At 33.8% G+C, this 26,157-nt stretch overlaps 1 protein-coding gene and 1 pseudogene across 4 annotated transcripts in view; one reads left to right on the forward strand and one right to left on the reverse strand.

The window, feature by feature from the left end:
* The window catches only part of IMMP1L (inner mitochondrial membrane peptidase subunit 1), an 83,793-nt gene that overhangs the window by 42,064 nt on the left and 15,572 nt on the right, over positions 1–26,157 (reverse strand). The window contains exon 2 of one of the 4 annotated variants that reach the window (XM_030331867.1): positions 20,776–20,906. The exons of the other annotated variants lie outside the window; for them this stretch is intronic. The gene's annotated coding sequence lies outside the window, so the exon portion shown is untranslated. The remainder of the gene's footprint in view (positions 1–20,775; positions 20,907–26,157) is intronic. 4 annotated transcript variants of the gene reach the window in all.
* LOC115526342 lies at positions 9,573–19,255 on the forward strand (annotated as a pseudogene).

The following is a 26,157-nucleotide window of genomic DNA, read 5'->3' on the forward strand; positions in this document are numbered from 1 at the left end:
CTCTCTCTCTGCCCCTCCTGTGTCTCTCTCTCAAAATAAATAAAGTTAAAAAAAAAAAGAGAGAGAGAAACTGGAAAGGAAGAAGTTAAAAGGTCATCATTAACAAATGGGATTTCTCTACACAGTAAAAGAATAAACATGTGAATTTGCAGAGTCTCTTGACAGAAGATCAGTGTGCAAAAAATCACTGAAACTGAATTTATTCATTCATTCATTCATTCATTCACTGAAATAACTGAATTTCTGCATACTAGCAAAAGCCAACTAGAAAACAAAATTTTAAAATAACATATATGACAACTCCAAAAAAAGCATCAAATAGTTGAAACAAAGTCAAAGGAAACATGTATAAGACCATTACATTGCTGAGAGAAAATGAAGACAACCTAAACAAATAGAAAGATACACCTATGTTCATGGATTCAAAGAATTTGCAGGGTTATCAATTCCCCTCAAATTGGTCTACAGATTCAATATAATTCCAGTGGAGAATTTTTTTCCAGTACAAAATGGCACACTCATTGTAAGGTGTATATAGAAATGCAAAAAACCTGGAATAGCCAAGGCAAACATTAAATAGAACAAAACCGGAGAAGCTTACTTCAAGTATCATAATTTATGGTTAGTTTACAGAAGAGTATTATATGTGGCGAATCTAGACAAACAGATCAAAGGAACAGAACCAAATAAAAGAGCTACACTTATATGATTATCTGATTTATAACAAAGGTTTTAATACAGTTCAGTAGGAAAAGGCTAGTCTTTTTACTAATTGGTGCTAAGTCAATGAGATATGCATACTGGGAAAAAAAAAAACCTTGACCCATAACATCATCAAATATAAAAATTAATTTGAGATAGATTACAGACAAACATATGAATGGTAAAGTAATAAAACTTTTAGAAGAAAATGGAGACTATCTTCATCACCTTTGGGTAAGGCTAAAATATTAACCCTAAAAGACTGCTCAATTTGATTTTACTGAAATTAAAAACTTTTGTATATCAAAAACACCATTTTTAAAAAGGCAAAAAACCCAGACAGGGAGCAAATATCATATCTAGATACTAATATCTACATATGTGTCTGGAAAAGGCACATCCAGAATATACAGAGAATTCCAACAAATCATTTAAAAAAAGACAAACAACAAAAATTAGGCAAAAAACATGGAGATTTCACAAAAGAGGATATCCAATTAGCTGATATGAAAAGTTCATCATCATTTGTTATCAGGGAATTGCCAATTATAAAAGATATTACCATAAAATCACCACAGTGGCTAAAATTACAAAGACAATACAAAAAGCTAAAAAAGATGTGGAGCAAGTAAAACTGTCAATCACTGCTGGGGAAACAATAAATTTACACAACTACTTCAGAAAAGTGTTTGGCAGTACCTACCCCTAAGATTCAGCAATGTTAACCTAGATATATATGCCACAGAAAGAGCTGCTTATGTTCATTAAATGATACATACAAAGATATTCATAGCAGCTTTATTCATAATATCCCCAAACTAGAAACTACCTAAATACCAACCATTAAGAGAATGAATAAATTGTGGTATATTCATACAATGGGACACCACACAGCAATGAAAAGGAATAAAATACTGATACATGCAACAACATAAATAAATCTCACATAATATTAGTGAAAAAGACAGACACAAAAGATGTATGATTCCATACATGTTATATGATTCAATTTATATTATTCTATTTTATGAAGGCCAAATACAAACAAAACTAAGTGGTGATGACAGAGGTAAGAAAAATAATTAAATCTGTAGGGCACATATTTAAGCCCAAGTAGTGGTTGCACAGGTATATACATACGTAGAAATACATCACATGGTAGGCACACATGCACTCACATGCAAGTGTGTATATCAATCAATCAATCAAGGCCAGAGAGGATGGGAACAAACAAAAGTAGATTGGCTTTTTACAGAAGTTGGGGTACTTTCTCCAACATAATAAGAAGGAAAACAAGCTGGGTTCAGATACTGGTAGTTTTGTCAGTTTGATGGTGGGAAAACCAGGGAGCCAATGCTCCAGGCTATTTTCTCAGTCTCAGGCATTGAGGACATGAACAGAGACTGGGAACTCTCAGCATGGAGCCAGCTGGTAAACGGAGAATTGGTTACAGATGTCTTAGTATCCTACTGCTGCTGTAAAAAACTACTATAAAGTTAGGGCTTAGAACAACACAAATTTATTATCTTACATTTCGAACTATACTACAAAGCCATGGTAATCAAAACAATACAGTACTGGCATAAAAAGAAGCACACAGATGAATGGAACAGAATAGAGAGCCCAGAAATGAATCCACACTTATATGGTCAATCTATGACAAAGGAGGCAAGAATATACAATGGAGGAAAGACAGTCTCTTCAATAGATGGTGTTGGGAAAACTGGACAGCTACGTGCAAGCAAACAGCCTTAACAATATTTTTCTAGATCTGTCTCCTCAGGCAAGAGAAACAAAAGAAAAGAAAAAAAAAATAGGACTACATAAACTAAAAAGCTTTTAAACAGTTAAGGAAAACCATCAACAAAATTAAAAGGCAATGTGCTAAATGGGAGAAGACAATTTACAAATGATATATCTGAAAAAGGATTAATATCCAAAATATATAAAGAACTCCTACAACGCAACACCAAAAAAAAAAAAAAAAAGTCCCACAAATAATCCAATTAATAAATAGGCAGAGTACTTGAGTAGACATTTTTCCAAAGAAGACACACAGGTGGCTAAGAGATTCAAGACAAGATGCTCAACATTACTAATCATTAGGGAAATGTAAATCAAACCCATGAGATATCACCTGATACCAGTCAGAATGGCTATATCAAAAAGATAAAAAAGAATAAATGTTGGCCAGGATGTGGAGAAAAGGAAGACCTCATGCACCATTGGTGGAAATGTGAACGGGTGCAGCAACTATGGAAAAGAGTATGGAGGTTCCTCAAAAAACTAAAAACAGAAATACCATACAAACCAGTAAATAACCACTTCTGGATATTTACCTGAAGAACACAAGAACACTAATTTGAAAAGATATATACACCCTTGTTTACTGTAGCATTATTTACAACAGCCAAAATACGAAAGCAATCTAAGTGTCCATTGATAGACAAATGGATAAAGAAAATATGGCATATATATATATACACACACACAATGAAATATTTATTACTCAGCCATAAAAAAAAAAAGTGCAATCATGCCATTAGTGACAACATGGATAGACCTAGAGGATGTTATGTTAAGTGCAATAAGTTACAAAGACAAATACCATATGATTTCACCTATATGTGGAAGCTAAAAAACAAAACAAAGGAGAAATCGATTCATAAATACAGGAAATAATCTGGTGGTTGCCAGAGCGGATTGGGGTTGTGGGAGGGGTGATGGATGAAATAGATGAAAGGGACTAAGAGGTACAACCTTTCAGTTATAAAGTAAGTAAGTCAGGGAGATGAGAAGTAAAGCATAGAAAATATAATTAATGATACTGTAGTAACTTTGGTGACAGAGAGCAACTAACTATAATTCTCATGCTGAAAATTTTGTAATGTATAAACTGTTGAATCACTATGTTGTACACCTGAAACCAATATAATATTGTATGGCAACTATACCTCAATAAACATTTTTAAAAATTTATTATCTTAACAGTTTTAAGGTCAGAAATCCAATATAACTCTCACTGTGCTAAAAATCAAGGTGTTGGTAGGGCTGCATTCCTTTCTGGAGGCCCTAGGAGAGAATCCTTTCTATGTTTTTTTCGAGCTTCTAGATGCTGCAAACATTCCTTGCTTTGTGGCTCCTTCCTCCAACTTCAAAGCCAGCAGCACTGCATCCCTCTGACCATTCTTCCATAGTCACATCTCCTTCAGACTATTTCTTCTGCCTTCTTCCACTTTTAAGGGCTCTTGTGATTACACTGAACCCACCCAGAATATCCATTCGGGGTCCTTAATTACATTTGCAAAGTACCTTTTGCTATGTAAGGAAATACAGTCACAGGTTCGGGGAACTAGGACACTAGACAGCTTGGTTGAGACCTACCATCTACCACACCAGGATACCAACACACTAAACTAGTATTTATCATAGTGTGGTCCCCAGACCAGGAGAATGGGCATCATCTGGCAACTTGTCTGAAATGCAAATTCTTGGGCCAAACTCAAGATTTATGTAATCAGAAAAGTGGGGAGTGTCACTCAGGAATCTGTTTTAGCAAGTCGTCTAGGTGATTCTGAAGCACAGTAACATATAAGAATCACTGCTCTAAGCTGTTAGGGTGACCGATGGCCATAACTACCCTTGTGCAGCTTTGCTCATCTAGTCATTTACTGCTGTGTCATTTAATTTATCATATTCCATGTGTGCTGTGGAAAAAAGATGGGAAACTTTAGCATAAAGAATTCTTACTCTATATCAGAGATGGAATTTGTTGGTTTTTATTCTCTATCACATTTACTTTTTTCAGAAATTGATTCACCAATGTAGAGACTAAATTCCTTTAAAGGAGAGCTTATGTACTCTATCAATTAACAGAAATAGAAATGTGAGGAAAAAAGAAATGAAAAATTAAAAATTGTGACTGTCACATATAGGAAAAGAAATATACAATAAATACTGTAAATAAAGTATACAGTATGTATATTAAAGCTCCATATAATACTGGCATAAAGGTACAAAGTTGATATCTCCTTTCAACAGTTATCTACATTATAGATAAAAAGATTTCTTCCTGGGGCACCTGGGTGGCTCAGTTAGTTAAGTGTTCCACTTCAGCTCCGGTCATGATCTCATGGTTTGTGAGTCTGAGCCCCACGTAGGGCTCTGTGCTGACAGTTCAGAGCCTGGAGTCTGCTTCGGATTCTATGTCTCCCTCCCTCTCTGCCCCTTCCCCAAATCATGTGTGCGTGTGAGTAATTAAAAAATTTAAAAAAAAATTTCTTCCTATAACACAAAGTTAGAAAACACTAAGTGGGATACAGGTAATAAGGGCTTCTTTCACTACACATAAGTAAACCTCCAATACCAACCAAAATAACAACAACAACAACTACGTAAATAGTACTTATTGCTGTGCGCCAGGCTCTAAATTACATATATTAACTCATTTAGTTCTTACAATAACTCTGTGAGAACTTAAGTACCTCATTTTACAGATTAAAAATAATAATAATAACTGGGGGACAGAGAGGTTAAGGAACCATTCAAAATAACACAGCTCATAGGCAGCAGAACCAGAACTCAAAATGAAGCAGGTGGGCTGCCAAGTCAACCATTATGCTATACTGCCTTTCAATTAAAATAAATTTTTTGGAAACTATAATAAACAGGCATATGGGAAAGAGAGAAGCCAGACTGATGTTAAGCCAACTATAAAGGTGAAGCAGTGAACTCTAGATAGGGGTACAATCTAAGATCTCGATTTAGATCTAACCATAAAAGTAGCCTTAGAAGGATTTCAGAATACCCAAAGCTACCAAAACAAAAACAAAAACAAAAACAAAAACAAAAAAACAAAAACATCCAACTGATGGTTTAGGTCTAGAATTCCTTTGAAAAGAAAAGAAAACATTTTGTTTCAGAAATATGAGGGGGAAAAAGTAAAGAATGTTAATTGAGACTACCAAATTACAAAAATTCATTCATTTTAAAGTATAAGCAGCCAAAGAAGTGATTAAAATGATAACTTTTTTTTTTGTTTCGAGAAGAACAGTTAATGAATATATTAGCATTTAAAGAAGTGTTCACATTAACGAAAGGTGAGGACAGATGAAGAAGAAAACTCCCAGCCATCATAGTTTTACATTTACCTTAATTTGGACAAGAATGACATTCCTGAGACTTCTGTGATTTCTCAAATTTAAAAATATCTACACAAAATACATTTTCCCATATAATGATTATACCTAAAATAACTGAAAGATATATGTCCGTTTCAGACCCTGAATGGAAGTTATTGTGACAAAAAGAGAACAACAGACTTGCTAAGACATGGATGCTGAATGGTGTACTCTGCTCAAGAGCTAAATAATTCACTCTTACACAGCAGCCTCTGCCATCAAAGTAATTCAAATTCCTGCCATTTCAAAATCACCTTCAGGGCTGCTCAAGAATTGTTCAAATCCATAATGTTAAACCTACTGTAAGAGCTGTGCAGAGGCTATTTTTCTAGAACTACAAACTAAAGAGTTCTGATCCCCATAATCTATGAAGACTTTATTTGAACCTATTTATTTTAATGCATTTCCAGAGGAAATAAATGCCTTCACTTTAAGGTTTAAAGTAGTGAATATTGCTTTGCATGTGACTGCAACATCAAAATTATCTGAGAACCTAATTCAAAAACCAAACTCCAAAAACAAACAAACAAACTCCCAGGCTCCCATCATAGAGTTAATAAATGAAAATCTGTGGAAGCAAGGCTGCAGAATCTAGTTTTAATAAGCTCCCAGGAAGGAAGCCCTATAAAGGACTTTATGCTGTCATTTGAGACCACTAAGACAAACTCAGTATTTTCAGGAATTTGACAAAATTTATCCATTCATTAATTTTAAACTGAATGTTAACTTTGGGAGAACTCTATAAATTTCATCATCAAACTTTATCATGCTAACATTGCAATGATTTTAAAACCTTCAGTGTTACTTTCTGAAGTTCACTTCTTATATATATCCAAAATCAAAACTCATTTTATATTTATAAACCATAAGCAGTTAACACTTTTAACACAAATAACAGCTTCCAAAACAGTAAAATACCAAAACCATCCCATTCATCCACCAATAATCCCCCAATGATTACATATGATCCATCTATTTCAGAACAATATACAAGTTGTACATGTGAGTTGAAGGGTACTCATTCAAATGGAATAATATCGGGGAGCCTGGGTGGCTCAGTCAGTAAAGCATCCGACTTCAGCTCGGGTCATGATCTAGCAGCTTGTGAGTTTGAGCCCCGCGTCGGGCTCTGTGCTGACAGCTTAGAGCCTGGAGCCTGCTTTCAATTCTGTGTCCCTCTCTCACTCTGCCCCTCCCCCACTCATGCTCGCTCTCTCTCTCTCTCTCGCTCTCTCTCTCTCTCAAGAATAAATAAAACATTTTAAAGAATTAAAAAAACAGGGGTGCCTGGGTGGCTCAGTCGGTTGGGCGTCCGACTTCAGCTCAGGTCATGATCTCGCGGTCCGTGAGTTCAAGCCCCACGTCGGGCTCTGTGCTGACAGCTCAAAGCCTGGAGCCTGTTTCAGATTCTGTGTCTCCCTCTCTCTCTGACCCTCCCCCGTTCATGCTCTGTCTCTCCCTGTCTCAAAAATAAATAAACGTTAACAAAAAATTAAAAAAACAAAAAAACAAATGAAATATTATCATTTAGCATTATCATAGGTTAGCTGTCACTGTGCCAGTCTACAGTTCATGTATGGCTCTTTGGAGAGATATCAAGTCTCATAAATTGTTGAAAAAGAAAAGAGTTTAGAATCTCTTAAATAATCAAGAATTCCTATGATTCCCATCCTGCTTTTGTTACACCTTACTCCTTTTTAAAAATTTCTTCTCGTTTCTCTCAGTCTAGATCCCTTTCTCTTAAGTCCAAAATCACCTGTTAACTTCTACTAATATTATTAGTCACCTGTGCCAATAAATCTATTATTTGTAGCTTCTAAAGGTGAGTCAAATTTCTCATAAGTTATCAATAAGGTATTAAATTCACATGAATCTACCTAAAAAGAATGTGTATCATTGAGAAGACCTTGTATGTTTACAGTGAATTTAATTAAGATGAGTTTATTTGGGGCTTTCCAAAAGAAATAACCGTCTCTAATCTGCCTATGAGCAGAGAAGGAAAAAATACTCTCAAGAGCCATTCAGTAAATAGCTGATTTAAAAAGCAGAAAAGTAAATACTATGTTTAATAAAAGCTTTGAGACAAATTTTTTGAAAGGAAAGCCATTTTAAAAAATAATTATAAGATATTATTAACTACCATAAAAAGTTACCCTGAGAAAACGCACTAGCTGGCAAAATAATTTGAAATTACACATAAACCAAACATTTTGTATTTAAAATATAAATGATTATGTTATCAGGATAAGAAAAAGAATTTAGTCTACGTATTCCATGGATAGACCTTTCCATTGTGATAGAATTTTAAATGAATACCTTTTCAAATAGTAAAAATACAAATAGAAGGCTAAAAACTTCCTTTATAAACTAACATAATGCAGTTCAGTAAAAATATTAAGCTTTCTCATTCATTTAAAATGTGACAGCAAATGAAGAAACACATTTTGGAATACAATAGCTTGAAATCAGTTTAAAAAATCCATTAATAATGACAAGTTTGCTAGGTAGGTTTAATCAAAGATTTCTACATAAATTTATTACCTATTGATTTTTCTAATAAAGATCTCCTATGAAGAATAAAACATACTATATGTAAATAGAGGCTACAAGCAAATCAATGCATTGTGCATAATGATTAGATTTTAATAATTCTTATAGTTGTAAAAATTATTCACCTATACATAGTTAAATTTTTATATTAAGATTTTATAATTTTTTAATAAAAAGCTACTAAATCAAAAACAATAAGATAAAAATCAAGTTCTATGAATAAATATTTTAAAAGTAAGTACTCTAGGATCATAACACTGACAACACTAATTATCTTTTCTAGTCTTGGCAGTTATGTTGCATACTGTTTGGGTGACTGATGGGATAATTTCACTTCATTTTCTTTCAGTTTATTCTGGACCATGTAGAAGAAGAATATTAAAATAATTAACACCTCTAAACAAAGTACTTGATAAAGTTTTTAGTTGACATAAAATGCTTAAAAAACAAAAACCTCAATTAACTAATACATGATTCTAGAGCAAATAACTAAACCTCTACCTGCTAAAGGAAAACTTTCACTAAGAATTTCTGATTTTAAAAAATGTCACTCAGTATTAATATTAGCTATTTTAGGATTTTTATATATTAAAATCATATATTTTCACAGAAAGCTCTTTTCATTGGTTTGAGATAGCATTACCTTAATCATCAAAAATATAAATATTTTTATATCATTAAAAATGGTTTACCTCACTAAAAACATTTAATCAGCAGGAATCAAAGCAGTCTTTAATAAACAGGTAAAATGTATGATGAATTCCTTACACCTATAGATATTTTGATTAATTTAGTGATAATGACCTTATATCCAAAAGAACACTAAAGTATTTAAGTTAATATTTAATCTCAAATATAAATCTTTACCAATAGCAAATACACTGTCAATCAACTGGAAAAAGTATAAAAGATATTATTAATCAACTTCTTTATTTGAACATTTTAATACATTTTTAAGTCATACATATAGTTTATGCACGCCTTATATAATTTATAAGTCATATAGCTTATAATAAGGCTAAACATTAAAAATAATTAATAAAAAGCACATTCATTGCCTTGATCACCTGATTTTTTTGTTGTTGTTGTTTATAAAATTAATCACAGTTAGCAGGGTAGAAATCGCTTTGAGCTTCGTGAATGACATCCAAGAGATGGGAAAGGATTAGTTCTCAGTTGCTGCCAGTTATAGCGCCAGGTGGCTTTTTCTGCAGTGAAGGTGTTACCGATAATCCCATTACACTGGTACTAAATCTTGCAGACATCAAAATTATCACCAAGGTTCCTTTTCATCCCATCCTTTCCAAATGACTGGAAGTCGCTTCACCTGAAAGAAGTCAAATCCACATGCAGCTGCTGTTTTAGCAGGCAGCAAACTCCCTGAGAATGCCAGTCGTGATTCAATTTTGCTGTGCTGGTGGCCCCCTATTCCCTGTCCAATAATACATCTGTTAAAAAATCCTACAGCTACAAATCAAGTTTAATCCTACCAGGGACCTCATGTTGGTCTTGTCTTCCAAAAAGGCAGCAGGTTCTGCTGTCTATCTCTGCTAGCGTCTGGGGAATACCCTTTAAATCCCAGCTCTACTTAGAAGAATAAGCTAAGGATCACAAAACATGACCTCAAAAACCCTGATATGACTATATTCTGACCCAGAGGCATTCATTCTAGGTGAAGATTAGAACTTTGCATAATAAGATTACACAGCAAGTGAATGATATCAAGGGACTATCCATATGCAGCCGCCTGGTTTTCTATAGACAGCCTGTGCTCTGCAATATGCAGTGCAGACGAAAAAGAGCTTGGTCTTTCTAGCTGAAATAAAATAGATTCACATAAATTAGTTGGCCATTTCCAGATTCCTAAATCCCCTATTACATCTTTTATTGACAGCTCCTGTGAGGATAGCACAAATGTTATTCCTTTTTATTCTGTGCTTCTATAACAATCATGCTCTGTAATTGAAATGTACATAGATTATGGCTCGAAATTAACATCTTGTTTGCTGTAATCTTGGATTACAATTGACTGTGTACATAATAAAATTAGGAAATCAATGGATGGATTTATCATCTCCAAGAAACTAGAGGTATTGTTTAAAGAATAGTTTAACATTTTGTGTCAACACTTTAAATGCAGAAGTCACAGAGAAGTCAATAAAAATTTAAGTGAGTAAAAGGATACAACAGGCATCAGGTAATATCTACATAAAAGTTAGATTACATAAAAATTAGCTCATTTCCCTAAAAATTTTAAAGTGTTAAAATTTTCAAACGTGAAAGTTCAGAGAGATCTCCTTCTGAGATTTTCTCTCAAAACCATACTTGAGCAAGAACCAGTTACACAAAAAGTCTCTACTTTTTATAAAGTACGTGTAGTGACAGTATTTTATACACATCACCTTGATCATTTTACACTTTAAAATATTTGAATCAATTCAAATCATCATTCAATGTTTTATAGTTCTTAACTATGTGCTTCTAAAGTACTTAAAGACGTTCCCTCTCCTATTTGAATATATACAGAGCATTTAAAATGTATAGAATCCTAGAGAACTTTGTTTTTTTTTCTACCAAGTTTAAAGCAGTATGAGCTCTAAGCAAACTTATGTGAAAAGAGACATATACGTTCCCACAAATAACTATGCAGAAAAATTCTAAGAATGTGAAGAGGAGTTCTCTACTTAAAAAAAAAAAAATATTAAGATTTGCCATGAGATTCTTATAAAACTAAGCTCCTTGGTATACTTAAAACACGTCTGACAAGTTTGATTTGCCCACAATTGCTGAGGAACATACTACATCCATTACATTAGCCCTTATTTCCTTATTATCACAATATATTTAAGCATATCTATACAATATCTGTTAAGTAGACAGGAATCAGGTTAACATAATTATGATTTTGTGTATTAATCAGGCAGATATATACCAATTGTATCAGTGGTAGAGCTATAAAAAAAACCGTATGTAATTTCATTTAGATAGTCCATGAACATTCTTTGGTCGTCTTGAATAGGATATAGCTAGAAAATTAATGAGGAATGCAAAAAATACACATTTCTGTAGAACTTTAGAGCTACACTGTTCAATAAGGTAGTCATTAGCTATATATGGCTACTGAGAACTTGAAATGTGACTAGTCCAAATTGTGATGTATTGTGAGTATAAAATACACACTTGGACTTTGAAGACATAGTACAAAAAAACAATAAAATAATTCATATTATTGAAAATAGTATTTTGGATATAATGGATTAAATAAAATACTTAAGTGACTTGCACTATATTTGTACTGGACAGCACTGCTTTAGATCATACATTTTTAACAGTAAATTCCTAAACTAAATGAAATTGCACAACTAATAAATACTAAAGCAGAGAGTTATTCTAGAAGAACAAACATTTCAGTGTCAAATCTGATAGATTAGCTTAGAAAAGAACAAAATGCTGTCATTTCTGCCTCTATTTCACGTTTCTAGGTTAAGGGTAGTGGGGGAGAAGAAGGGACCAACGAGACTGCTGTCCACCATGTACCAAAAAAGAACGATATTTTATAGTTACAAAATGCTTTAGTGTATTAAACACAGGTTTTTACAAAAAAAAATATATACCTTGGGCAACTTCATAAAAGACTAGTAAGTCTATATGTTACCCCTAATTGAATCCAATAGATAGCAACTTCAAAAAAACATGTCTGGATCTAAAAAGGGTCATGGTTTTCTTCTAAAGGACTGTACAATTGTTTATATTCCATTTTTAAAAATACATTATAAGTAATAACTACAGAGATTTGAAGCATGCAATAAAAAGCATATAATGCTTTTCCATTAGTCTTTTCATTATATACACCAATGTAGGTTAAAAACTCCATTAATTAAGGTTTTACAGAAATAAGAAAGACTACAAATAGTTAAAATATAAAATATATACCTAATTTAATTCAAGAAAGTTAATGGCAGATTTAGTATGGCCAGACAATTGATGTCATACAATTAAAATACAAAGCCTGTCTTTGTCACACACTGGAATATTATTCCAATATAAACAATAGTACATAAAGTATTAACTCATTTAAAAGTTGCTTTTTCATAATTATTTCTTTATAACATTTATCTGAAATACTAAGACTAATCATGAAATATGAGTATGAATAAATAACATGGATAAAATCTAAATTAATTCTTTACGATCCAGCCATGTCACTTTTTCCTAGTCTTTCAAAATTATATAAGTTCTTTCCTTTTCTGGTAACAAGTATCACACAGACACACACAGGCACAGAGACACACACAAAAACAAAATAATAACAATAAAAAAACTTTCTAACCATCAATATATGAGTGTAATGATATTCAGTCTAAGTTAATCCCCAGACATCCAAATTCATGAATAAAAATTCATCAGTTTTAAATACACTGAGCCTATTAAGCAAGAACAAAAGCATATGCACAAAAGAGCTTTTAATATATTTCAAAGCCCAGAAGAGCCATGGTCTCATTAAAATTATAAATTACACAAACATGGAATGAAGATTCAAACTGCAGTGCAGCTAAGCAGATTACAGAAAACCCCGCGTTCCATATGATAACACACCATGGCCCTCCCAGATGGGGGCTTGGAACAAAAAGGCCATCACCACAGCTAGGGAAAACCTCCTTGTGATCTCTGGTTTCTGTTCAGCAGATGACAGCCAAATAATATGTTGATTATTCTGTTTGTGCTGCTAAGCTTGTAAGATGGAATAAAAGCGATATGATCTATTGTGAACCCAATGCTAATGTGTTGCTCCACTCATAAATAATATACTGAATTTATTTTGAAACTATCTTTTATCTAAATTTCAGTTTTTAAATGCATGAATTAAAATAAAAGCCAGGATAAAATAATATTTAATTTGGTGCTTTAAACTAAAAAATGTAATGACAAGTGAAAAATATCTAAGTACTTAGTGAAGAGTCCAGTACAACTGCCTTTCTTTAATCTCAGCACTGTGATCAGAGACAAAATGCATTTTTAAATAGGTAATTACTCTCATTATGAAATATAAATGCAAAATTAAATAATACAATAATCATGAAGTTTATGATATACATTATTAAGATACAAACTAAAACATATAAAACACTTTTCTGCAATATACTAATGGCACATAATCAGAACATGTATCTAAAATATTTCTGAATAATAAAAAGTATCACAGAAGGCCTTAAGAATATTCATAACTTGGGCACAAATGGATGCTCACAAAAAATCCTACTTAAAATAAAAATAATTAAAAAGAAGCTTCTAGGGGCGCCTGGGTGGCGCAGTCGGTTAAGCGTCCGACTTCAGCCAGGTCACGATCTCACGGTCCGTGAGTTCGAGCCCCGCATCAGGCTCTGGGCTGATGGCTCAGAGCCTGGAGCCTGCTTCCGATTCTGTGTCTCCCTCTCTCTCTGCCCCTTCCCCGTTCATGCTCTGTCTCTCTCTGTCCCAAAAATAAATAAACGTTGAAAAAAAAAAATTTAAAAAAAAAAAAAAAAAAAAAAAAAAAAGAAGCTTCTAAAAATAGTTTTCAAATATAACACAGAGAACATCATTTCTTTTTTTATAGCTGTAGAGTATTTCATTGTATAGATATGCCACAGTTCATTTAATCAGTACTCTACTGATAGACATCCTCAAAAGAAATATGCAAATATATTAATCAAGAAATATGTATTAGAATGTTTATAATAGCATTATATGGAAAACCACCCAAATGTCCATTAACAGAATGGATTAAAAATATTGTGATATAGTCATATAATGGAATGGAGCTATGAAAATGAACCAACCACAACTTCATGCAATGTAGATGAATAGCAAGACATAATGTTGAGCAAAGGAAACTAGACACAAAAAAATTATACTGTGTAATTGTATGTATAAAATACATACATAATGTTTCTTTTCTTTATCTGGGTGCTGGTTACATGGGTGTATTTGGCTTCTGAAAAATTCATTGAGCCATCTACTTTTAATATGTGCACTTCTCTGTATATATAATTTTCTTTAAAAAGGCAGTTTTACACAAAAATAGTATACAAAGGCAGTCAAAATCCTTGTCATAAGAAATTTAGAAACAGGTGACATATATAAAATCTAAAAGTGAAAACTAAGCATTCTTATACTACTTATTTGAATACTCAAATTTTCAACTCAACAGCCGAAACAAATTCCTGGATTCTTTGAAACAGAAGAGCAAAAGCCACTCAACCCTATTCTCCTCCCCCATCCCCAAACTCTAATACCAGACTCAGAGGTATCTGGTCTTTCTGTCAGGAATTGCTGCTGCTGCTATATAATAGACCTAAAATAATCTCAGGAAGGAACATTTGCCCATATGTTAGAAAATAAAGTAAGACAGAAGATAAGGCAGCTTAACAAATATGTTTGCCATCTCCCCGTTTGCCTTCAAATTTCATAAACTTTTATTTGCTAATTATGAAAGCTTATTACCTAATTTAATAGAGAACTATTTTACTTCTCAATGAAGTTAAAAGAAAATATAATTAATTCCTTAATATCACTATCATACAAGTAAAACTTCCTGATAATACGATAATAAACTAAACAATGTATCTCATTACCTCCCACTTAAATATTTTCCTTTATTTCTATACTGGAATCAACACATGATTACATTACTGTTTTTCTCATATTAAAAAGATACTTTAAGATATAAGCTAAAAGAATAAATTCATAAGTAAATAAGTAAGAAATAAGCTAAAAGAGACCATCTAAAGATTACAGAGTTCAATTTTCATTTGTGTAACAAATACTTATTCAGTGCTTACCAGGATCTGGAGATAAAGGAGTAAAATTAGCTAATTTCTGTGGTAAATGTAGCAGACTTACCCCTTTCTTTCCCACTTATATGATTTACAAATGAAACAAAACTATTTTTAATGAGTAACACATTATTTAAATATTAAGAACAATCTAGACGATACACAGTTGAAGTTCCATCTACTCCATTTTCCTCACCCATCCACACATAGGATTTAGATTTTGCATAACCTCCCAGATTTTCTTTTTACAAATATAAGCAAATAGGAATATGTATTTTTATTTCCTTCCCCCTTTATGCAAAAAGTAATTTACCATACACTGTTTGAACTTTGCTCTTTTAAAACATAAATCTGCATATAGAAAATATCCTTTCTTTTTTTTCACGGCTGTAGAGTTTTACATTGTATAGATATGCCACAGTTCACATTAACCAGTACCCTACTGATAGACAGTAGGGGTGTTTCCAATCTTTTGCTACCGCAAAAATGCTACAGTGAAAACTCCTGTACATATAGTATTACATGAGTACACAAGTACATCTGTAATAAATTTCTGGAACTAGTATACAGAGAAGTTTAAATGCATTGGTCTTTTCCTAGAAATTGCCAATTTGTCTTCTACGAGGGTTGTGTCATTTTGCACTTCCACCACAGATGCATCTCAGATGTATCCTAGGAAAACCTAATCCTCTCGTTTGGCCTCTAAGATAATTTGTTCATAAGGCAATTGCCAACGATGTTCTAATTGCAAAAAACTACAGAAAGCTCTTTGTTTGTTTTACCCCTAATGCAGAATTAAAATCCGTTCACATAAATTAAAACAAAGGAATTTTCAAATTAAAAAAAAAAAAACAAAACAACTCACTGACATAAGAAATCATCATATTGATGCCTAATGTACTGGGATAGAAACTATCTATCTTTCTTCCCAATTATCTCCTGTCATCTAAAAACAAATATACTCTCCCATTCCAGTTTTTTTTTTTAAATTAATATTTAGTGGTTTATAATTGGGTAAGCAGTCAAATGCATTTCACTTTGAAATGAATGTTTTCCTGAGGCATTTAAGTTTTCATGAAACCAAATCCATGTGACTTCTATATTGTCCTTTAAAAAGCTATAATTTCAAAGGTGGTTTAATTTTTATGACTGCCATTTTCAAATGGCAGTGTCAACTAATACACTGTTTTTATTTCAATGTCCATCCTATCAAATATTTTATAATTAGAAAATGCCCACTTAGGCCCATTGGACTTCCCATTTGAAGGAGTCCTTAAGCAAATTGTTTCAATATTACTGTTTTATAAGAAAATGTGTACACGATAATTTTAATCCCCCAAATAAGGACGCACCGGTATTTGTAATCTATGTTGCATTTCAATTGTTCAGAAATCAGCCATCAGGTTATCTCAGAACTCCGAAACAAAGTGGCGAATCTAGTTGATGAACCCAAAATAAATTTTAAAAAGCTGCCACACCTTCTGTGCCCTTAGTCAGTAGATGGCAGAACCATACTTAAGCTCTTACCCAAACAATGTTGATTTTAACATTAGAGTCAATATAATGAACAGAAAGCCAAGAAACAAGAATTACCTAACAAAGGTAAAACAAAACATCACACATCACAAGTAGCACATGGGACATAAAAGCCTATCAGTCTAGGACAATTTAGGAAAACAGTCCTATGCAGCAAAAGTCTCTAGGGAAATCACATAAATTCTGTGAAGTGACTGATGTTTACAATGACAATTCTGAGCCATAAAAACAAACAAACAAACAAACAAACAAACCCTTAAATTATACTCCATTTGTACTGTTTAAGAAAACAGATGGGTAAACTTTAAATTTTAGAAACATTATATAAAAATGTTCATACAAAAAAAGTTTTGGCACATAAAAGGATAAGATTCATTTATCTACAAAACAAACAGATGAGAAATGTACTACTTGTTAATAATAGCCTAAGGAATGAGGGATTGCTCAAAATAAAATTCTCAAAATTAGGATATACTATAGCTGTCTTTTAGAAAATGATCTATGATAAAGTGTGGTAACATTTTGGGGGCTTCAAACATGGAACTCTCTAGGCTAAGCCAATTCTTGGTGAATAGTCAAAAGAACATCTGATGATTTCTGAAAGCTAGTCAGGCAAATTTTCCATTTAAATGGCTGTACACACTCAAGAAGATATCCTGATTTCACTTTTTAGTTTGTTTTAAGTTGTGACTGCCAAGTAGACAGGTTGATCTGGTTTCTAGCTCCAACTTGCTACATGACCTTGTCCATGTGACTCAATCTCTCTAGCCTTCCTTAGTTTCTTCTTCAGTAAAGTGAAGAAGTTATACACAATATGACACGACAGTTAACAGACTGAATGCACTAATAAAGTAAACCAAAGAGCTATTACCTTAAGTCTTAAATCTATTTCTTTACTATGTCTAAACATCTATATGTATACTATTTTGATACCATCACAAACTATATGCCACTTTACTGTACATCTAAGGCCTAGAGTAAAAGAAATTATAATCATTTCAGAATCTTTTCCAATGTTTATTATGTGTTACTCTCAGAATTTCTCACGTAATCATTTAAATTAATTTAAAATGCCATATAATCAATTATCTTTAACCTGAAAATATATGACTTTTCCACTTCACACCGATAAAAAAACAACATATATGTAAAAGAACGCTCGTGGCAATGTCATTTATAACAGCCAAACATTATCCACCAACAACAGCATGAATGAATCCTGTCATAGTCATTCCAAAGGAATAATATATAATAATGAAAAGGAATGAATATTACATGCAACTATATAGATGATCTCCAAATTGTAATGCTAAGTAAAGAAAAAAAAATGCATATGATTTCAGACAATGGTGCTTACCAACTGACCCACCCATATCCCATGCTGCCTGGGACCCCACTGAACACCCCACAGCCATTCCAGCATCATATGGTAGCAGGTAAGCACCAACCTGAAGGAAAGCACGAAGGCAGTCATAGTCACCAGTCTTAGGTAAGTATCTAATATGAGCTCTGAGTTTGGTCATAGGGTCCGGATCTCAGCTCCACTACCCCCAGCCACCTTTCTTTCTCTGTGATCAAAGGTGCCAGCTGCCAAGAACTGCTAGACAAGGTGATGGAGACCCTACAGCTGACAGGAATGCTAACACAGGTGCTAGAGGAGGATGGGACCTCCATGGAGAGCAAGGACTTCTTCCAGCTGCTGGAAGAAGACACAGGCCTGATGGTGCTGGAGTTTGGGGAAAGCTGGACCCCAGCAGAAATGGGTACTGTCATATGGGCTGGGCCAGAAGAACCCCAAGCACAGAAAGGACATCACCCTCATCACTTTCAGTGTATACAAGCAAAACCCTTGGGACTTCTTTGGCAGCCTGACATAAAAGCCACATTCTACAGGCTCTACTCCACGAGCTGACTCTAAAGGACTTGGCCCAAAGAAAGTACTCAGGGAGCTCCTTCAGTTGGACCTCCATGTTGTCACAAGGCCTGGGCCACATGTTGCTGGGAATTTCCTCCATCATTCACCATTCAGTAGAGGAGGCTAAGCAGTGGCAGCAGCAGCAACAGGGTGGCCTCCATCCCTGCTGAGAAGGAGCTCTGAGCTTCTGCTCCTAAACTTGTCCCAAGAAACACAACGTGTGCACTGTGACAGTATCAGGTTTGGGGTCCTGCAAACAGTGCACACTAGATAACTCACCTGTTTTCCCTCAAAGTCTCTGACCATATTGTGATAGGACCCATCAGCATTAATACCTTCCACCCCTAGCCTATACCCTTTCCTGAAGAATGCTGTCCCTTCCTAGCCATCTTTCCAGCCTCTCACTTACCATGAAAGGCCAAAGCCTGTCCCCAGGCATCCTGATCCCACTCTAATTGCTGCTACATCTAAATTTCTTAGAACCCCTCCTGTCCCTCAGCTCCCCAGTACACTAGAGCGAGTCCTCTTTGACTTTACATTGAGATCTCTAATTCTTTATACCCTTCTCCTCCTAAATAACAAAAACATTTCCAATAAAAATATTAAATTGGTTACAAAAAATATGTGATTCCATAATGATTAAAAAGAGACAAAAAGTAAACATACTGCTGAGAAATACAGATAGAAATGACAAAAATTATAGAGAGAATATATAAATAATTACCATGAAAATCAGGACATCGGTTACCTCTAAAGAAAAGGAAGATTACATTAAGAGTTTCTGGCCTGCCAGGAATGATCTACAATTACATGGTTGCCTGCTTTATATTTATTCTTTTTACTGTACATTTATGTTTCTATATGATGGTATGTTTTATAATAAAAGGTTTAAAATGGTGTATTTTCTGAAATAATATATTCTTATGGAGAAGGAAAAGTGTTCACGTTTTTTGCTAACAATTTTATTTTCTTGGTCTACATTTCTAATTTTTATTGCAATATTTTAATAATAAACAAATAAGTTACTATGCCTAATTATCCACAACCTTAATTAAGAATAGATTTCATAGGCTTTCCCAATGGCTACAAAAAAAGTCCCAGCCCCTTAAAGAGCATTAGTTATCCTATTAAATCTTTGCTTAGCTCAATGTTGTTTGTTACTTCTTTTCAATGAAATGTATGCTTACTTTAAAAAACATATACATTACATCCAAGTAATAATTTTATACAGGCTGCACTCCAAAAAACATCATATTTTATTTAGCTCATGGGTAGGAAGAAAAACACTCTTAACTGTCACACATTTTATATGGCTCCAATTTTGGGAGTCTGTGTATGCATACAGTGTGAGGATTTATGATAGGAAGGACATAGACATGACACTTGAGGTCCAACCCAATGTCACTCTGTGTAAGGCAAGTATGGTTCCCTGTGTGTACTAGAAAACATGGTAGCTGGATTACAGGATGGATATACAAAGCAAGTTACACTTAAAGTCTACTGTACAAAGTGTAACATAGGAAGACTCATTCAAAAATAGATCCAATAATGCCTAATTTAAATTATACTGGAGCGATTTTAAATATTTCCTTTGGAAAAACAAAAAATACAGGGAATTAAAATTATTACAAAAAAGATAATAATGAAAAGAATAAAAATAAACTGACTTCATTTATAAACATTATATACACACAATTTAGGAAATCCTAAAAGGTCCATCATCTACAAGCATCTTTCGATGTATGTTTGTTATAACTTTTAGATGCCACTCAACAAGTGGACAATGAAATTTAGAAACAAGACTACCAGCCCCTTCATCATACTCCAGATATCAACACAATCACGATGGTATCACCCATTTTAATACAGTTGCTTTTGTTGCATATTGTTGTTTTTCTATGAATGCATCCAAGGAGTTCCTTCTTCAGTGGGTCCAGCTAACCAGTTATTTGCCCATCTATTAAGTGCCAACTTTAAAAAATTACAGTGTCCAGCAGGGAGCAGCATTACAACATTCATAAGACTTAACTTGAACATGAACCGGACAGAAGAAAAAGGGGAAAAAAGAACCACTTACCATAGGTCTGTTCTACAATACATTCAATTTTTAGGGCAGGTGTAAGGCTTCCAGAAAAAAAAAAAAAAAAAAAAAAAACACTTAAAGCATGTTCTCAAAGTATATATGGGTGATCCACGATTTCAGAATTCCTAAAGCAGGAAATAAAAATTATATTAGGTAAAGGATTCCCCCAGCCACGTTATGTAAAATTAGTATATGACTAAATGTCTCTCGTTTTTAAGGTACATATTCCTCTTAGTGGTTCAATGGGATTCTGAATTCAAATATATGATATACTTTGGATAAAATGATTAAAAAAGACCCAGAATATTGAAGTCCTTTATCCACTAGAAAATTTAAGCAGAAGAAAGTGGATGACATGATATATTAAACCAGAGAGAACAGTGGTCAAGGACTTAAAAGGGTTGACAACAGTTGATAAACAATTCTAATATATCAAACTCTAAAGAATTGGCAAGTAACAGGATATAAGATTCATTTCTACATACCAGCATGAATATCTGAGGTTAATTTTACTAATGAAAAGGCAGCAGAGAAGTAGTGTATAATGTGGATATGTTAAAACTGATTATTCAAATATTTACTGAATACAAGCAATGCACGTGATAATTGCAGAAAAACTCTGTGACCAGTTAAAAATTTAGTGACAAATGAAAAACATACTATGTTTGATACTGTCTTGGATGCCAAATCTGCCTAACAGCCAACTAAAATAGTTCCATGTCAGTTCTTATGACTGGAAAAAAAAAAAAAAAAAGGATTTTCCCATTATAAAATGAACTTTCAGTTATAAAATAAATAAGTCATGGGGATATAATATACAGTGTGGTCAATAATATCGTAATAACTTTGGTGACAGATAATAACTACACTTATCATTTCACAGTACATAAGAATATCAAATAGGTATGATATACACCTGAAACTGTATGTCAATCATACTTCAAAATGAAGTTTTAACTCCATTTTTATTTGAGATGTTAAAGTTTGCTTCATATGTGCTCACATGCAACAATTCAGTGTCTATGCTGAAATACAAATTTTTCCCATTGAAAGAAGATAACATGAATATTCATCTTGGAATATAATTTTATATAATTTATGTAATACACACTATCACATATCAATGTAATACTAATATATAACATGTATTCAAAATTTAGCAAGTAATATATAAAATGGTTTCTACTATTTTCCTCTGGCAAAATAACATGAAAACCTTAAGTATATGATATTAAGACTACAGTGACTCTCTAATAATTATTATTTTAATGAAGCCAAAAGAAACTGATATATTTTTATTAATCTTCTACACTTTACTATTAAGCTATTCATGGCATTATTTCTTATATTTTGCCCTCCTTACAGTCTTTCTCTTATCCTATATCTTGCCTTTGCTTTCATACATTTCATTTTGGGGGCACCTGGGTGGCTCAGTCGGTTAAGCGTCCGACTTCAGCTCAGGTCATGATCTCGCAGTTGACGAGTTTGAGCCCCACGTCGGGCTCTGGTCTGACAGCTCAGAGCCTGGAGCCTGCTTTGGATTCTGTGTCTCCCTCTCTCTCTGCCCCTCCACCGCTCATGCTCTATGTCTCAAAAATAAATATAAACATTAAAAAAAAAATTATTCATTTTTTGTGATATTTCCTTATTCCTACCAGTCCATCTTCTCTCTCTTTTCTAATACATTTCTGTTTCAATCTCAATTATTGTTTTGTCAAACTCCTCTCTTTGTGACCCTACCAACTTTTTCCCTTTTATGTTAGGACACTTAAAAGTGAGTTTTTTCTGCAACAGTCTGCTTAAATTATACTCTTTCACCCTTTTATAGGCACTGTCCTTGATCTTAACAATATAACCTGATTGGAAACTCCATAAAATTATACTGTTGCTACTTATAGAAATATTTTTCCTCTGATTTATTTAAATATTTGAAGAATTCACTAAACATTTTGGAGTCAATCTCGAAACTGTGAAAAATGTCAAGGACATTTAATCTCACACACTCATTCCAATCAACAAGACCTCCACTATTCTAATAAAGAGGGGATTTAGGATGTTACTACATTAGTATGAACAGATACTGAGTAGTAAACTTTTGTAAGTCAACAGAATTTTAGTGCTTTTCATTCATGTGTGTGCATGCACATGTGCATAATATCCTCATTAAAAAGCAAAGATACATGAAATAAACCCTTACTTCTAATATATATCGTCAAGTCTGAAAAGAATGATTTCCCTATTCAGCACTAATACGAGTATTAACATTAATGGTATTAGTACATTAAAAAATAATTTCATAATATCATAAATGTTGGTTTTTAAAATTATAATTAGATTATATAACACATTTATAATATAATTACCTAAAATGAGACCGCAGTGTGTCGAATAGTGTTCCTCCCTCCGCCCTAAATTCACGTCTACCAATAATCTTAGAATGTGACCTTACCGGGATGTAGGGTCTCTGTGGATATAACTAAGGTAAGGATCAATATGAGGTCATTCTAGATTAGGGTAGGCCCTAACTCCAATGTGAATGTTCTCATACAAGACAGAAAAGGACACAGAGAAACATGGAGAAAAGACAATGTGAACATGGAGGCAAAGACTGGAGTTATGCTGCCACAAGACAAGGAGCGACAGGAGCCATAATAAACTAGAAGAAGCAAGGACGGATTCTCCCCTAGTGCCTTTGGGACAAACATGGCTCTGCTGACACCTTGATTTTGAACTTTTGGTTTCCAAGTAAATTTCTGTTGTTATAAGCCTCCAAGTTTGTGTTAATTTGTTATGGAAATCCTAGGAAATTAATACATATTTTGGTATTTAGAAGTGGAGTATTGCTCTTACAGACACGTAAATATTAAAAAAGTTTGAAGAGAGCATTGGTAGATTGCCCTGATGAGACTGCCATAGAAATAGACATGTTAAGGAGATTCTGGTAAAGGTTCAGAAGGTAGTAGACAGAATGGCAGAGAAAACTATCATCTTAGAGAATACATATACTGGCAAGAACAGAATGTTAAAGAAATATGAACATTAAAAGGACTCCTGGTAAAGTCTCAAGAAGGAAATGAGGGATATGTTATTCGACACTGGTGGGAAGGCAATCCCCATTATAAATTAGCAGAAAATTTGGCTGAAATGTGCTCTATTGAGTGAAAAGCAAAATGTTTAAGAATGAATTGTATATTTGGCTGAGGAGACTTCCAAAATATTAAAGGTGTATTATAGTAAAATGTGAGAGAAAGAGAGAAGGAACTGTTAAGCAAAAAAGAAATCAGTACCAAATGACTTGGACAATTCTGAGGCTACATAAGATTACATAAGATTACATAAGATGCTAACATCACAAATCATTAGGAAAATGCAAATCAAAACCACAATCAGATACCACTGCAAACTCACTAGGATGGCTATTATCCAAAAAACAAAAACCAACACAAGTTGCTAAGCACAGGGAGAAACTGGAACCCCTACGTACTATTACTGAACACAAAATGGTCAGCCACTCTGGAAAACACTGTGGCAGTTCCTCACAAAGTTAGACTTACCATATGATCCAGCAAATTCCACTCCTAGGGATACACCTGAAGAAACTGATAGCAGGGACTCTAGCAGATATTTATACACCAATGTTCTTTTCAGTATTACTCATGATAGGCAAAAGGAAACAACCCAAGTGTCTATCAAAAAAATGCATGGATAAACAAAATGTGCTATACACATACAATGAAATACTATTCAACCATAAAAAGAAATGAAGTTCTGATGCATGATACAAGATGAATGAACTTTGAAAAACACTATGCTAAGTGAAAAACATTATGCAAATGCTAATAAAGAATAATATATGATTCCACTTATATAAGGTACCTAGATATGCAAACTCATAGAGACAGGAAGTAGAATAAAAGTTACCAGAGGCTGGGCAATGGAGGAATGGGGAGTTATTGCTCAATGGGGAAAGAGTTTCTGTTTGAGATGATGACAAAGTTTCAAAAATAGTGACAACGTTTATACAACACTGTAAATATACTTAGTGGCACTGAATAGTACCCTTAGAAAAAAATAAAATAGTGAATTTTATCACAAAAAGGATTTTTAGCAATATTTATTTATTTTTGAGAGAGAGCGAGGGGCAGAGAGAGAGACAGAGAAGCAACTCCTCATCCATTCAAGTTTTAACATGAGATTGCAGCAATTCAGTTGCATCTTCAGGCTCCACTTCTAATTCTAGTTTTCTTGCTATTTTTACCACATCCATAGTCACTTTCTGAAGGTTTGAAACCCTCAAAGTCAACCATGAAGGCTGGAATTAACTTCTTCCAAACTCTTGTTAATGTTGACATTTTGACCTCTTCCCATGAATCATTAATGTTGTTAATGTCATCTAGAATGGCAAATCCTTTCCAGAAGGCTTTCAGTTTACTTTGCCCAGATCCATCAGAGGAATCACTATCTATTGCAGTTACAGCCTTATGAAATATATTTCTTAAATAATAAGGCTTGAAAGTTGAAATTACTCCTTGATCCATGGGGTGAAGAATGGATGCTGTGTTAGCAGGCATGAAAACATTCATCTCATTGTACGTCTTCATCAGAGCTCTGGGGTGACCAGATACATTGTCAATGAGCAGTAACACTTTGAAGGAATCTTTTTTTGTGAGAAAACCTTAAACTTAAAATATTCAGTAAACTATGCTGTAAATAAATGTGCTGTCATCCAGGGTTTGGTGTTCCCTTTATAGAGCACAGACTGAATAGATTTAGCATAATTCTTAAGGGCCCTAGATTTTCAGAATGATAAATAAGCACTGGCTTCAACTTCAAGTCATCAGTTGCATTAGCCCCTAACAAGAGAATCAGCCTGTCCTTAGAAGCTTTGAAGCCAGGCACTGACTTTTCCTCTCTACCTATGAAAGTCCCAGATGGCATCTTCTTTCAATAGAAGGCTATTTTGTCTATGTCTATATTGAAAATCTAGTTTAGTGTGACCACCTTTGTTAATGATCTTAGCTTGATCTTCTCAATAGTGTTGCAGCTTCTACATGAGCTCTTGCTGCTTCACTACATACTTCTATGTTATAAAGACAGCTTCTTTCTTCAAACCTCACAAACCAACCTCTGCTAGCTTCAGGCTTCTTCTGAAGGTTCCTCATCTCTCTCAGCCTTCACAGAATTGAAGAGAGTTGGAGCCTTGACCTGGATTAGGCTTTCAGCATATCTTGGCTTTCAACATGCCTTCCTCACTAAGCTCCATATCTGGCTTTTGATTTAAAGTAAGAGATGCAGGGGTGCCTGGTTGCTCAGTCAGTTAAGTGTCAGCTCAGGTCGTAATCTCACAGTCCTGAGATCAAGCCCGCTCAGGCTCTG

The sequence above is a fragment of the Lynx canadensis genome, chromosome D1 (genome assembly GCF_007474595.2).
Source record: "Lynx canadensis isolate LIC74 chromosome D1, mLynCan4.pri.v2, whole genome shotgun sequence".
Classification (NCBI taxonomy): Eukaryota; Metazoa; Chordata; class Mammalia; order Carnivora; family Felidae; genus Lynx; species Lynx canadensis.